Below are 16,747 nucleotides of genomic sequence, written 5' to 3'. Positions count from 1 at the left end.
GAAAGAGCTGGCAACTGACATACATGGGTTGGTTGTGCGCCATTGAACTGAGCTTGAGTGTTTTTGCAAGGAGTTTGCAAGAGTCTTAGTTTCTGGATTTGCAAACTTGTAGAGACACGCCACACAAGACGTGGCCCATTTAATGCAGTAAAAGTTAGTTCTAAAAAGCCACTCAAAGTCATTGTCAGGCACTTTGAGTAGTAATTATGCGATATAATTTTACATCAATTTGACAATTACATACAGGCCTTTAATATAAAATGCTTTTAAAATACATCAACTTCTGTGGTTGTGATGCAACAAAATATGAAAGAGTTCAAGGGCCGTGAATACTTTTACAGAAACTGCATCCTCTTGTGTGACAGCTGCAGTTTTGACCCACGAAGAAATCCATCACAACTTGAAGGAGCATCAAAGAAACCACAGTGGCTTTGCAATCTAGTTTAAAAGTTCAGCAGAAGTTGCCTTTGCAAGGAGGGAGCCACAATAACCAAAAGCATATGTTGTCATAATTAGAATGTCCCCTCAATCGCACAACGGGGACTATTTTTAGCAAGCTGCTAATAGACAAACATACTGAGAGCCACAGCTCTGTGTTTTCAATCTAATTAGCATTATGTGTCCTCCTCTCTGTGTGAGATATTTTCAAATTGACACTTGTGCAGGCGGGAGTGTTGCATAACGACAATGCTGTCCCTGTACACTCATCACTTGGTCCCACAGATCATTACAGCTCAGAATAGGACTGATGGAACATGGAGAAACAAAATGACACTGAACAGCACTATCACTGCACCGCACTGCACTCTGCTGTGGCTTCCAGACAAGGGTCATGCCTTTGCAACAATGCCTAATCATGAACATTCTGTCGGGGCAGATCGAAAGGGATTTCAAGGTCAGTTCGGGTGTGTTGCACAGAGAGCTTTGCACAATGTAAAGTCTTTTATGCTCAGCTAAATCTCGTAAATCTCGGAATATTGTCTCTGGTAAAGCAATAGCAAGGGAACAGATGGAATTTGCTTTGCTATGAAATTCAAATTTCCATCCCACACACACATGACTCAAATGAAAAGTGCAGATTTTAAGCTGTAATGTGTGAAGCTGATTCAAGACAAATGGGTGGCTGTCATTTAATGACAGCCATATATATATATATATATATATATATATATATATATATATATATATATATATATATAATCGGCTTCACCTCGACTATATATATCCATCCATCCATTTTATAGACTAAGGCCTCTTGTGATTCACGGTAACACTAATCACAACAGGAGATCCTTCCTGCACACAGCTATTACCACCTACAAGAAGATATTAGATCCTTTTTCCTTTTGGATTCGTGACATATTTTTGAATTTAACTAAATTAATTTGGATCTTCTAAGCTGCTATTCAAAAGTACTACCTACAGTTACACAGCATTTCCTACTGCAGGTGAGCTGACCACCGTAAATCACTCTTTGGCAATTTTCAGTAAAAAGGCTGTAATCAAAAAAATCTAGTTCCATACCTGTTTCTATAGCTTAATAAAGGTTCTCTGTGTAAAAAAAAAAGATACTTAATGAATCAATCAATCAATCAAATTTTATTTGTATAGCACATTTCAGCAGCAAGGCATTTCAAAGTGCTTTACATAATTAAAATAAAAAACAGCATGTGACATTGAATAAATTGTGAGAATGAATGTAATGAATGAAACGCAGAGTTAAAATAAGACGAAAATGTTGATTCACAGTTCCAATTTTTCCTAGCAAGTTACAGCAATTGTAAACAAAATGTAACAAAAGTCATGCTCATTAAAGATAATTCTTTTTTAATAAATTCATGAGTTCAGCAACATGTAATCTGTATTTTCTTATGTAAAACAGAAATTTGTGTTTGGATCTTAAGGTTCTAATCCGCCTTGACAAATTGTCATGCTGAGCTGGTTTCTGCAGGAGGCTCCGTCTTGTTAAAATTGAGTTGTTCCTTTCCACTGTCGCCACATGCCTGCTCAGGAGGAGGGATTGCTTCGACGTCAGTGACTTGATATTGTTGACTGGACTTCCTGAGATAGAAATCTTCTCCCCAGTTGGCAATACAGACTGAATTTGAATGCATTGCACTCAAATTGTGTCCAGGATTCTCTTGCAAAAGAGATGTTTAATCTCAATGTGAGTTTCCTGGCAAAAACAAAATTTAAGAAAAAGGGTTGTATGTAATTGAATATGATTTTGTCAGTATGATGTTCATCTTTCTACGTATTTCTGAATATAAGTAGGATCTGATGTTTTTGGGAATTGGTGCTTTACCAATGAACTGAACTGGATTCAATGTTATACCCCATCAGTTCTTCAGTCTTCAGCTTGTACATACAGTAAAATACAGCCTAAGAGCCTCAACAGCACAACCTAAATTTTTCCTCATTAAATGAAGAGGAGTGTTATCCTTTAATTGTCTGCCACAGATTACTGCACAGAGTCTAAATTAAACCTGTCCACATAAGATTAAGCCTGCACAAATCATCCTCCTCTTAATGGGAATTTATATTTCAATGTGTAATTATACCCTCTAACCCTAACAGACAAATTTGAAGAGATGTGTTAACAAATGTGTTGTGTTTAATTATATCACATTGAACAGTGAGGGATCAGGTATTCAGATGTGAAAGAGGGGTAATTATAGAGAGCAGCAGAAACACACACACACACGCGCACATACACAGACACACACACACACATGCACACACCCACACACACACACACACACACACGCACACACGCACACACACGCACACGCACACACACACACACACACGCACCTACACACACCCACACACACGCACACACACACACAAGCACACACGTAAACATGTCTGAAAACACTATATCCAGCGCTGCTGCTGCATGAGTTGCTTCCCAACTATATCCTATCACTTAGAAGCATGCAGGGTGAGACAGATGATGAGAGAGGAATTTAAAATCCTTCCAATGTTCCACTGTCTTTTTATGAATAAGTAATGGATGTTACTGTGCATTCACATTGCCTTGACATTGCTAAACATTGTGCTCTGCAGCATGTTTTTTTTTTTAGCAATGACAAGAACAGTGACAACATTTTTGTAAAATATATTTGCAGAAAATGCATCCTTCTTGAATGAACGCCATATTTTGGCAAGATTTAAATCTGATTTACACAAAAACCATGTCCATAAACCATGAAAAGGATCTGTAAAATCAGAGGTTGCAATGTGGAGAAATTTTGAAGATGGAAAGACAACTGTCAGGTGCAAAAGTGCAAATGCTGTTAGACTCTAGAGAGATGCAAAAATAGAAGTCTTTTTAAGTTGCCAAGAAATGTCATGCTCCTAGAAAAAACACCATCTCAAACCACAATTTTCACTCTGTCCAATGTTGCACACATATGTGCTCTGGGAGACTAAAGGATAAAAGATGGTTCTTTCTGCTGTGTGTGGGTGCGTCAAGAAAAACCTGGGACAGTTGCTGGTAAAGCCACATATTTAATGGATCTGTGTGCATGAAAATCCAAAGCGGTTGACCTCGTTCTGAAGGATTGATGCATTATGGGACCTTCTGATCAGATGAGGTTCTGAATAATTTCGGCCTTTGTGGCTTAGTGCTTATCAGCGTATCCCGCCGCTGATTAGGCGGCGTTCCTGCTTTAATCCGAACTACTTAATTATACGCTAGATGTTGTCTTCCAGAGGCACTCTTTTTTCCCAATTCCCTCTAACATCTACACACACACACGCATATATATATATATATATATATATATATATATATATATATATATATATATATATATATATATATATATATATTATAACTGTTGTCATACATTTTTTGTGAAACATTTGTTTCATTTTAAATAGAAAGACATGTATGTAAGAATGCCAGGATTTGTACTTGTCGTTTGTTTACCAGGAATACTTAAAAGCTTTGTTGCAGTTTGAAAGGAGCTGCAGTGCATCCAGGACGAATTTGTAGACATTGTCCCTCGTTAGTATTTCAAAGAAATTAGTTTCAGTCCTAGAAGAAAAAAAAAACAGTGTGTGAAAAACACAGAGTGTTACACGAAAGTACAGGAAAGACTAAAAGAGACAAGGACGAGCAAACAAACGCAATAAAAACTTGACAACAAGCAGTGGTGCTTTGTAAAATTGTGTATCACTGTATGCTGATGTACAAACAAATTTGTCTCAGTGTTCACAGATTAGTTTTTTCAAAGCTTGCTGTTTTCCATAAGAGCTAAAAACTTCAAAGTTTGTAACTGGGACAATTATTTTGCACCCAAAAAAGATGAAAAAGATCCCAAAAGCAGCTCCCTCTTCTCCTGTTTCACCATATAATTGGCAAGCAGACTCGAGTGATGTCTGCTCAGTCGTCGCATTTAGGCCAATCTTGTGAAACAGCAAATTTACTGTTTCTAGCATCTCAAAAATAACCCCAGCAGGTGTGATCTTCCTTTTAGCTTCCTTTAAAGCTTTTCTTTTAACACATTTGGTATTCAGGATCTGTTCTCTAACAGGTGAACATGACTCAAATCAGCTGCCGCTTTGATACACGAATGTTCCTTTTGGAATGTAATAATGTCTACGAAGGATCTGTCACGACAGAAGTTGTTCTCCCTCTTCTTCTTTTCTATTTCGGAAAAAAAAAACTCAAACAATATTCCACCACACGATGATTACATCAACACCCATGTGTCAACACCAGCAATTAGAGGGAATATGCATCACCGTTTCCTCAACTTAGTCTTTTCAACTGTATAAATTATATAGAATTCCATGTCTGAAATTGAGAAACATGTTGAAAAAAGTGAAAGAAAAGGCAGCAAGCAAAATGAAAATAAAAGTGATAATGTGACTTTTGAAATCCCAAAAATACCATACCATAATGTCTCCCGATAATAAAAATAGGAATAGTTATAGAAAAGTCTTGAGCTTCAAACCGGCACACTACAAAGGCTCTTAAAAGCCCTCTGTGTTGAGCCCACTCTGCCTGCTGTTAAGCACAGTGGGGAATGATTGCTTGTGACAAAAGCTGCAATTCAAAACACAAACATTCTGAAAGCATTCTGGTTAGATGTTGCAATCTTTGCTCCGGTTGTGATCAGCACTGTTACTCTGACGCCTTCATGCATCAACTCTCTCATGTATCCAAACAGATGTCACCAGTGTAATTTGTATTTGCAAGGCATGCAGTGGTTATGCAAGTTTCACTTTTTTCCATGTAATTAGTCCACGTTGAACTCCATCAAATATATTTGATTCAGATCTGTCAGTCACTATGAACGTGTGCAGAACAAACACAGTGTTGCTGCATACCTGAACACATGGAAAAATGCCTTCATGTGGAACAAAGAGCTCAATGCAGTGTTCTGTACCATCATTTTAAAAACAAAAAAGAGAAAACCTCCAGCCACTTGATGCTGGCGTTTGGAAACATTAAAGTGTAACTAAATCCCCTGTGACAGCACAATCTCAACCCCAGAAAAAGTTTAAAAGTTCCATCAAAGTGGGTGGGGCCCAGAGACGCTGAGGGGCGTGACCGAGTGTGGAGGATTATAGGGTTAGGCAGTGATGTGTTCAGGATAAGGCCGTTGCCATCTTAGGCACTTTTCATACAGTGATGTTCTATCAAAACAGCAACTAGTGACAAGTCTAGTTCCTTTTTTCTGTGTTACTGAAGACTTTGGCCACAATAATTAAAGCACCAATCACTCTACACTACCTGTCCTGACTGAGGGAGAAGCGAATGGTGCTGTGAGCTCCTACCACACTGCAGTCAGTCCTGCAGGAAACCACCTGCAGTCAGAGCAGAACAGAGACCCGTTCCACTATGTCTTCACACTGCAAATGAATCACAGATGTTCTAAGTTGAGAAGTGTTATCTATCAAAGCTTGTTACTCTTGAAATTCCAACTCCTGACTCCTAAAATCGTTTTATGACCAAAAGTGAGGCAGTGATGTAGACATCAACCAAGCTGTACCATTAGAGAATACAACATTTTGACTACAGAGGTGACAGTTCAGAGCAAACAGACTACCTGCCAAGGAAGCAGCCAGATGAGCTCAGTTTTTTTTTTCATGGATTGTTTCATGTTATGCTGCCGCGGCATACTGAGAGTTTTAAGAAATATGCAAAAAAAAAAAAAAAAAAACAATTAATTAAAGTTGTCTGCTGAAGTTTTAAAGATGAAAGGTTTAACATGCAAACGCGATTTTCTGAAGACACACATTTACCCTGTATACACACATCTCCTATTGTTGTCATCATTTAAGCACTGCAGCTTTCATCTAATTTATTCCCCACAGTGTAGATAGAAAATATACCTGCTTATTGCAAACCTGCAAAATACAAGTGACTCACTTTAATGTTGTATTCTTTTGAGAAGCATCCTTTTGTTGCATAAGTTAAAAAAGAAAAATAACTCCACTTTATTTGAAGCTGATTTTTATATTATGAACCAGGTTTTCTCATTACCATTTGCCCCCAAAAATATAAGTTTATATCTTATAGTTTTTTCTTATGTTACTGTTTTCCAAAATATGATGTTTTTTTCCTTTCTGACTGACAAGAGTCTGGCTTTCATCACTATTTGAGTGGTGTCTTTTTCATAATAAGCCAGCAGACTGGAGCTTGTACAAAACCTGCTGCTGCCATCTGTGACTCCAACAACAGGTGCTGTATGAGCAAAGAATTACTTTGATTAAGGCGATTTATATGCCACTGTCCTAATCATAATGCATCAACGTGTCTCTTTTTTTCAGTTAGCTGTTTTATTCGTGTGGATATTCCTTACCTGCACCTGGTTTCTGAGGTAGGGAGACATTAAAACAGAAAATTTTGCTGTGAAAAAATAATAAAGTGCTGAATATTATGATCAATATGCACCCCAACTAATATTTGCAAGGCAAATATTCACATGCTAGGCAGCAGTGGAGGACCGGGATAGGAGGGCATAGTAGGGTTCTCATGCTGCCTTCCCACTAAGACAGACTCAAACTGCAAATTCAGGTTTATGCTAAGCTTGAGTCTGGGTTTTTTCTAAAATATTCATCATCCAAAGTTCACAACTGAGGCAACTGACTGAAATTTGGTCACTATTGAGTTTTCCAGCAAGGACAATGATCCCACAGACATTACAAGTTGTTTCTGAAAAGATAAATCAGGCAACATCAAACCCCTGGGAGTGCTACAAGCTCTCCCAGAGAAGAATTTAGGAACTATGTTTTTTTTTTTTTGTTGTTTTGTTTTTTATCATTATTTTATTATAAAATAAGAACTATGTTTCAGAGCAGGGTTTGTGTCAAGAAAGCTACCAAATTAAACAAGAATATGGTCAATGGTAATGTTAATGATCATGTTTCCTTTGCTTCTTGCATCTTACTAAGGAATATTTATTGAAACATTATTTGATTATTGGAAAAATTGCTAAATCAGTTCAGGTTTTTATACAAATGGTTCTCACTTTTAGAAACAATTATAATGTAACGTTGCGTAAAGCATGTTAGCTTGAAAAAAGAACTGTAAGCCTAACCTTGAAGTAACATCTGTACAGATGAATGTCTGTAAGTCTGAATACCCCTGAGTGGAGCTACCTTTTTCCCTCAGAAATGTTGAATTTATGGATCAAAATACATCACGGATGCACTTATATCTCCACAAAAGCTCAGGTATTTTCAAATATTCAGGATAGCAGATGAATTATTAATAGACATTGTGAAATCTAAAATAGTGTCTTTGAATAATTCATCCAGAAGTCTTCATAGTTTTATGTTAGTCAGTAATTTATGTCAGTGTTTAGTTTTTTTTTCTAAATGCATTTTAACTTAAAATTGGATTTTTAGAACCAGGATAAAAATGTGTTTTTACATTAGAAGGTCAGACTCAGAGCTTTCTATTAACACTCTGCTGGTTCGAAGTGTATTCAAAATGTGTTTCCAAGCTTTTCAAAAGGGTAACAAATTACCTTACACTAAAAGCAGAATTGTAATCACATCTCAAAATACTGATGTTGCATGAATATGATTTACCGAAACACTTCCACTTCACATTTCAATGAAACTTTTCAGTGATCATTTACGTTTGGTGCAAAAGGGTAATGCTGTATTGCTAATGCACAGGACAGTTTGAAAGCCTTCGTTTCAGACAGTAATTATATAAACCTGTAACAAATGTTCTATGAGAGTAAACGTCTCTCTTTTCACTATAATACTTTATTTTTCATTACTTAATGTTCCATTCCATGTGATTTCATCATAACTATAGTATGAACTTGCTGACGTGAGAGATATTTCTCAGCATACCCAGGCTTGCCAGTTGGAGTTACTGCAGTTTTGGCTGATCGTGCAGATTAAGATGCAGATGTGCCCAGCGTTCATTAGGGATTGGAAATGTTCTCCTCTTTGTTTGGAGGCATGATTGTGTTTCCTCAGCTGCTTGTGTACGCTAATAGCTTATGCTGTAATTTTTTTCTAGTTTTCCTGTGGTTTAAAATATATATGAAAGTGTCTTAATGGCCTTTGTCATTGGTATTTTTTCATACATTTATCTTGCAGATTGTCTCATAGACTTTTTTTTAAAAATGATTGCTGTAGTTAAGACAAAAAAACAAACAAACCCTATTTACTTCTGACCATTACTGTGTGAAACTCTGAAATGTCCAATTTTGGTTCTTTCTTTAAACCAGCAGTTCAAAACCTTTTTGGTGTGAGCAGTCATTAATGATTTATTACTTAGAGTAGGAACAACAGAGCAGTCATTTTAACATTGTATATTAGTGTGGTTAGCACTAACAGCACTCTCTTTTTGTCTTGGTATCTCCCACAGAATGTAAACCTTTGAAATTACAGTAACAGAGAGATTTCTAAAGGCTCTCAGGCTTCGCAGATTCGGCATGTTGAAGCAAAGACATACATTAAAAGCGAGAATGAAACAGATAATGTTTCCTACATTCAGCCTTCCTGTTGTCTGCTGAAAGTCTTGCTCTCTTGCATCATTAATGAATTCCATACTTGATGCAGAATTTTTTTCCCTTTTGAACAGCCTCTGAAATCGCTGTGCTTCCTCTGACTTATTTCTTTAAAACATCTCACTGAAACTGGATACTTTGGGTATACTCTCCATCTTAAAAACACCTTCTGTGCCATTAAGCTGCATATCCAGCTACTCCACTCTGACTGCAGGTATGCATTTTTTAAGTGAAACAAATTCCAGATTTTGGAAAGGTGTTTTAAATTAATTAACAAAAAAACTGCATTCATCTTCAAAAAAAAAAGAAAAAAGAAAAATTAAAATGCATTACTGAAAATTTGAGGTAGATTAATCCATAATAATGTGCAATAATCATACTCACAATTTAGTTTTTAGGAAACTGCTTGTGCACTGGGTTACTCAGTTTGGGTTAAATTCGTAATGAGCCAACACTGATGATGTGGAAGTGCTAAACAGTAAATATGAGTTGTTACTTCTCGAAACAGAGGACTGCTTTGAGAAGTTTTGCGAGGAGTAACAGTAATGATCAATGGCACAACCTAACTCTTCTGCAATGGTCATTTTTCACCAGGCAGGTTCACAAGCTCTCATTAAGGACAGCTTGGACTGCTAGAGAAAAGCTATGACTTAACCCTGAACCTTTCCCTGCAATCATCCTCACAATTACATCAATTTCCAACAGACAGCTACTGAGTCATTGTCTAAAAGACACTTCCACTTAACGACTTTGAGTCACACAATTAAAAAATGTTGAAAACAGTAAAGTGGTCCCCTTATGCCCCATTTTCTGCATGTTTAAGAAGTTATGCTACACCAACACACTTGATATAAATGACTGAAATACCTCCACGGCTTCTCATCAACTCCTACAGACGTCTTATAATGACCCGTTCACTTAAAGGACCGCGTCAAGGCATTGGTTAAATGCACGAAATCCTTCATCCTCACTGTGGGGTGAGAGTGTGAAGCAAACAGAAACTTGCACACTTCCATGAATCACTTGAAGTGGTGCCCTGTGTTCATTATTAATCCCACACATCTGCGTCACTCTAAATTTTTTTCACATCTTTCAGATCCCACATATTTTATTCTTCAGCTTGTGAGATGTAGTTTGAGCCTTCTTTACTCTGTGACATTAAAACAGGTTCATTGATCACATATGTTGGAAATCAATAAAACAGCACTTGCTTAATTTGAAATGATATCTTTGCTCCTCTGTTCTTTTACATTAGACAGTTATCTTGCCTGGAAACATTTTATATGTACAATTTCCAGAAAGTGTTTCAAATAGAAATCTTTGGTGACCTCCATCCTTATATCTCCTGAAGCAGCTTCCTTCCGCTTCATAAAAAGAGCCTGGTTTTAGCTCAGAGACGCACCACAAATCCACATGAAGCAAATGAAAAATGCCTCAAACATACTTGCAGGGGAAAATAATTTGTCATTGTACCCTCCAAACAAACATTAAGTGGGAAGGGACAACAGGGCGAATGACACAGAGCCACATTACCAGGATAAGAAAATGATACTGTGCTTTAAACTGGCCAGCTAATGGGTTTCTTATTGAGTAGATCTGTTCACCAATGCTTTAATAAGTCATATTTAAGAAATGACAAAGGACAGTAAACATTCTCACCCCATATTTTTATATTTAGATTTTAAGGTCATAAAGTTATTAAAGGAGAGAGTTTAAAAACACGTTTTAAATGCCATTGCTTATCTGTGTGACACAATTATATAATGCTTGTTCTTATTAACATACTTAGGGAAAACTGATCAATTATAATAATAATAAAGTCTCATCTAATTTCACACAAGAACCAAAATTACATACCAGTCTAGCTTGCCAGACGTCGGCTGTTTATTTGGCTGCTCAGGCAGCTCAAGCTTTCCAGTTTTGTGGCTCATGAATCTCCTCATGTGTCTTATTAATAAATGAATATTAAAAGCTCATTAAAAACTGCTGATGTGAATTAATCCACATAATCGTTGTCTGATAGTAATTTTTTTCTTTACAACATTCTAGTGTTTAAGTGCAACGAGAACTTTGCAAAGAGACAAGTACTTTTTCACTGCAACATTTGGCAAACACCGGTCTGTTGACTTTTTTTACTTTGCCACATTTTTAAGCTAAAGCTATCTTTGTAAACCGTTCATGGTTGGAGCAAATAGATTTGCAGTCTCTGCAAAATGTTTTGTTGACTTTAATGTATTTCATAACTGACACAATATTAATTATGCAGGAATAAGTAATTAATCCATAATATACTCATTAAGGACACAAAAGGGACATTCATCAGGAGTGTTATGCTAACTGACAGGCTTGTCTTTATAAATAAGGAATGTTCATATGTAACAATAATCCAAACATAGCTCATGTCAGAACATGGAAAGGTTAAAATTTATGACAGAATCGGGCACATTTAAAAGATGTTATTTGTTAAGTTGTTTATATTATGACACCTCTCAAGCTTTTCCAAAGACGTGCTTTATGTTTTCATAATACCAAACAATCCTTGTCAAGATTGCTGAAGTTTTTCAGCGACTTGCAGGACAAGTTTGACACATGTCATGGGAAATCGGAGAGATCTTGGCAGCCAGCCAATAATAGCTTGTCAATTATCCAGTCAGCAGTGAACAACTGAAGTGCTGTTTTACATAAATTAATAAGAGCTTCATTAATGATGCCGGAGCTGACACATTCTGGTGGAAGGCTGTCTGGCATTAGCTTGTTAGGAGTCATGGCAGAACGAGCCAGAGCACAAGGAGAAACTTAAAAGGAGCTTTTTGATGCGCTTGCCACTGGCCCACAGTACACAGCCCTCAGTCAATAATGCTTCTCAGTGGTCAATGAAGAAAGATATGTATGGTCAAATGCATTTAATGCTGAGGCATTGGATAAGCATTCTTTGAAGTGGTGCTTTTTGAATGCTAATGTTTTCCCTGACCTATTTGCTGCTTTACATTATGGAAATTACTAATGGCCTTGGTGCCCATGGAGACTGTGGAGATGCTGCTACAGCAGAACAACAATGTAATTAATACAGGAATATATTCATAAACTTCCAAACAAGAACCAATAAATTGAGAGCAAAACTGCATCTGAAGTCTATTTTGGATGTTCGACCAGTTGTGGAACATTACCATCAAAGTCAGGATCTCATTATGTTAAAACACATAAAAATCTGGGTGAAGACATTTGTTTGACAGCTTGAATATGGCAGGACTCCCTCGGGTCCGGAAGACGTTACCCAACACCCCCACCTTACCATCTGTCTGAATCCATTGTAGCTTGTTGGAAATCCCACAAGGATACTTAGGGGGAAGAAAGACAGAAACACAGAAAAGTGCTTTTAGGAACCACAGCACACCCTTCGCCTGTCACGAGTGCTGAGGATAACTTCGGGATCTTTCGATGCCTCGAACTAAAATCTGTTTGAAAACTTTCTTCAAGTTCAACTTAATCATTTTTAAGTTGAACTTAAAATCAACTGGTTTTGTGGATACAAAACCAAGCCTTCGACTTGGTTTTGTGTCCACTGATTTTATATTTTTGAGGGTTTAAGATTAATCTACCACTGCTGTTGAATGAAAATAAGACAGCGTGCGACAACAAAACACGAAACACGAGTAGTCAACAGTTTTAGCAAATAAATGTCAATAACATATACAAAATAGGTAGAGAAAGTGGCAGTTTTACCCTGAATATTTACAATGAAACAAAGAGTAACAGGGCTTTCAACTGCATTTTAGCAAATAAAAGGTTCTGTTTTTTTTGTACAAAGACTTTTTTAAATCATCAAACAAAGTTTTGGTGTTACCAATATTTAGTTTTATTGTTTCAGAGAATAATACCAGACAAAAGTCTTGTCTTCATTAAAATTCAATCACATATTACATTTAATATAGAAATGATTTGTAAAACCAAAATAAAAAAAAAGAAAACAAACAAAAGAGAAAATCAATAAAACAAGATGTTCACTTTAAAAAGGAGCGGCAAGAAGAATACATTTATTAACTCCCAGCCCTTCATTACACTATAATCCACCGTTTATGTTTCTGTATACAACCTACTAAGCAAATTAATTATTAATGACATTTTCTTAAAATGTTTCAGTCCCCTACCTTTATGATTACTTCAGCAATTATGTATATGTAGTACTTTTTATTTCCACGGACCATTAATCTGATGTGAAACATTCCACTGTGTGGTGCACATTAAGTGTCTCATTACGGATTCAACACTCGCCCGTTGCATAAAATGCAGGCCTGAAGTACATAAGCTTCAAGTAATTAAACCTATTTGCTTTGCAAAAAAGTTCTATCTGTTCGTGCCAGAAAAAAAGGAAACATTTGAGGAGAATAATTATTACAAGCATCAAATCTGATTTACTAACATGCGCGAGAACAAAGCATGCATTTGAATATTTATACTCCAGCGATTAGCTACCTTCGTTCCAGGTGTCGGTTTGAGTTTGTAAGACGGTCTGGAAGGAGAAGAAGGAAACAGTCGAGCAGTTGCTGCATTTAAATTCAGACTGCCACGGCACATGGGCAATCTGCAGCAGTCCACTCACACATCAGAGCACTTCATTCACAGCCAAGTCAGATTTATCGAGGGGCCTTACATTATGAAATTTTAAAGTAAGCCGCGCTGTTTTGTTTTAGCTATAAATAATATGTATTCTCAGGCTTAAATTCCCAAACTAACCCACACAGTTCTATTTAAACTGTGTGATAACATTTGTTTAGTTAAAAGTTTAAATCTTTAGTCTGGCATTACTGTTCAGGCTCAGCTGCTTTTTCATTCTGGGTTTTGTGTCTTTCTCCTCTGTCTCTCTCTTCTCTCTCTTAACTGAATGAGGAAACAAACACAGAGCCCTTTCAGGTCACATCTTTTTCAAATCAGCAGGAGACACTGTTCATGCTGGTGTGCTGCATTTCTAAATAAACCTACCTCTAGGCAAACAACATAAACAACCAGAATAGTTTTATTAAACAAATGCAACACACCATCCAGCCTATCCTAGTCTTCTTTTCTTTTTCTTTTTTTTTATAACAAATTCATACCCGATAAGCCTGGCTTTTAGTGGTAGCCGCTCTTGCGACACTTCAGGCCAAGACACATCAGTGCCCTTGATGTGATGAAGAGCTACAAGAAGGAGCTGATAAAAAAAGAAAGAAAGGCTGAGGTTAAGATGAGATAAGCAACTCTGCAGGGCAGCATAAGAATGGCCCAGTATGCTAACGATTGAGGAGAGGAAAACACAGCGGATTACTCTGAACCAGGGAAGCGCTGTTAACCCTTTCACAATAGTGCCTGTAAACACTGTTTTATTTACAGCTGAAATCACATATTCACACTGTTTGGAAAAAAAATACATAACCTTTTGTTCTGACATCTAATCAGACCAAACCTTTTTTTTGTTTTAGGTCAGTTTGAATAAGCAAAATAATTTTAATTGCTACATGCTAGATTAATAATAATAATAATAATAATAATAATAATAATAATAATAATAATAATAATAATAATAATAATAATAATAATAATAATAACACAATGGTTTTGTAAAATTCCAATTAAGATCGAGCCTGTGGATGTACTTCAAAGTTCACTGCAGCATAAAATAAACTTTACAAAGTTTATTATGAGCAAGCAGGATCTGAATTCAGATCCTGAGGAATGGATGAGAATCCTAGTAAACTATCGTAAAGAACAAAAAATATGGCAACTTATAAATTTAACACACACAAAAACTGACTCCCAGTTTACATTACATTATATTTTCTGGATTGACAGAATAGGATTAATTTGTTGTTGTGTTTTCCACCACATTTAAAAACAACCACTCATTTTGATTATCCCTGTGCTTTACAATGCTTATAGTCAAAAAGATTACAAAATATATTGACTAACCTCCATCGTCTTACACCCTTGTCCCTGGTGGGAGTCGGGAGGGGTGCTGGTGCCTATCTGCAGAGAGACATTTTGGGCGAGAAGCGTGGTACGCCCTGGACAGGTCGGAAGTCCATCGTAGGACAACACAGAGACAGACAAACAATCATGCACACACACACACACACACACACACGCACACCTAAGGAGAATTTAGATAAACCAATTAACCTGACAGTCATGTTTTTTACTGTGGGAGGAAGCCGGAGTACCCGGCTTCTCTCCAGGTACAAAGTCCTTGAGGCTTTGTTTGACAAAGTCTTTGAGTGAAGCATGAATACACACCAAGTCTGCATACCAACTCCATGCAGAAAGACCCTGGGCCGGGAATCGAACCCGGCCCAGGGTTCGATTCCCTGGGCCGGGACCTTCTTGCTGGAAGGCATCAGTGCCTTACAGCAAGAAGAATTACATCAAGTGCATTGCTTCACTATGCATTTGAAACGTTAGCATATACAATTTAATCAAGCTTCCATGAGAACATGTTAAAAAATGTACAGTCCTCATATACATTATATACCACACGTTTGCCTCTGCTACAGAAGCAACTTTCAGCGTCTTCATTTAAGAACCAAAATCCTATTATACAACTGGTAGAAACACATTTTTCCTCTGTACTTCTCTGGATTGACAAATGCATAAACATATATATTCCTGATTATTCCAAATCATAACTCATGATTTGGATGTTTTCATGTCTGGCAAATGTTTGGGATAATAGGGATTCATTTATCCTGGTAACAGCAACAAGTCTCAGACGTTATTATGCTCACAGCCAGCAGATATTCTTACTTAGAGCTAGGAAAGCTTCTTATAAACGTCAATTCACTGTCTTCACAATATGGCATCTTAGTGTGCCTGTTGCTTAAGCTTTTCTCCTTTCTTCTTGATGTGAAATATCACTCAGCGAGTACTATAAATGGGAGGACGATGGGGGGATTTTGTCACTTTTCTCAGGTTGGCAGACATAAGCTTGGATCAGCCTTCATAAATATTAGTGTGCCTCGAACATACTGTTTTCAGTGGTTGCCAATGCTCTTGACAAAATTTTGCAAATCTGAATCCCTGAACACTCAGCCCAGAAACATGTGATTTGTTACCAGAATCATCCTAATCCAGTGGACGTCACAGCATCATACATGATTCAACAAGAAAACTGGACATAGATAAATGGTAGTTTATGTCTGAAATGCAACGCATCAATTATTACTGAAGGCATTCAAGTTTGGGGAGGGCTTTCAAATCAGAAAATGTTGAAAGACGAATAGATAGGATAAAGGTATTGCCATGTTGTTCGGCAAAGTCCTTGAGGCAAGCATGAATACACACTGAGTCAATAATTTATGCACTCAGACACACTTTTAAACACACACAGATAAAAGTGAGAGGGAGAGAAACACAGCGCACAGAGCTCAGGGAAACAGAAGACTCAGAAATCTTCAGGGACAGACACGGAGTCTGAGACTAACAACTGCAAACCACACGCCGATTGTTACAGATAAGATTTTTCTCTACTCTTCGCAACGACAGAAATGTCAAGGAGGCTTGAATCATCTGTGCTTCTAACGTGTTGCCCGACCAATAGAAGCTAGTGTTTGTCCTTTGGTTAGCGCTTGCAGTCATATGCCGTCTTCACACTGCCTGACACATCTCTTCAAGCTTACATAATGTTGATCTGCCCTAATTTTCCCTCTCCCTGGCAAAGCTGGGGTCTTCAAGCATCAAAGCGATATTACACTATCAACCTGGGAGAAAAAAAAAAAAAACCTGAA

This window comes from Poecilia reticulata, chromosome 2 (genome assembly GCF_904066995.2).
Source record: "Poecilia reticulata chromosome 2, P_reticulata-male-v2, whole genome shotgun sequence".
In the NCBI taxonomy this organism is placed as follows: Eukaryota; Metazoa; Chordata; class Actinopteri; order Cyprinodontiformes; family Poeciliidae; genus Poecilia; species Poecilia reticulata.
This window is presented reverse-complemented; position numbering follows the sequence as displayed.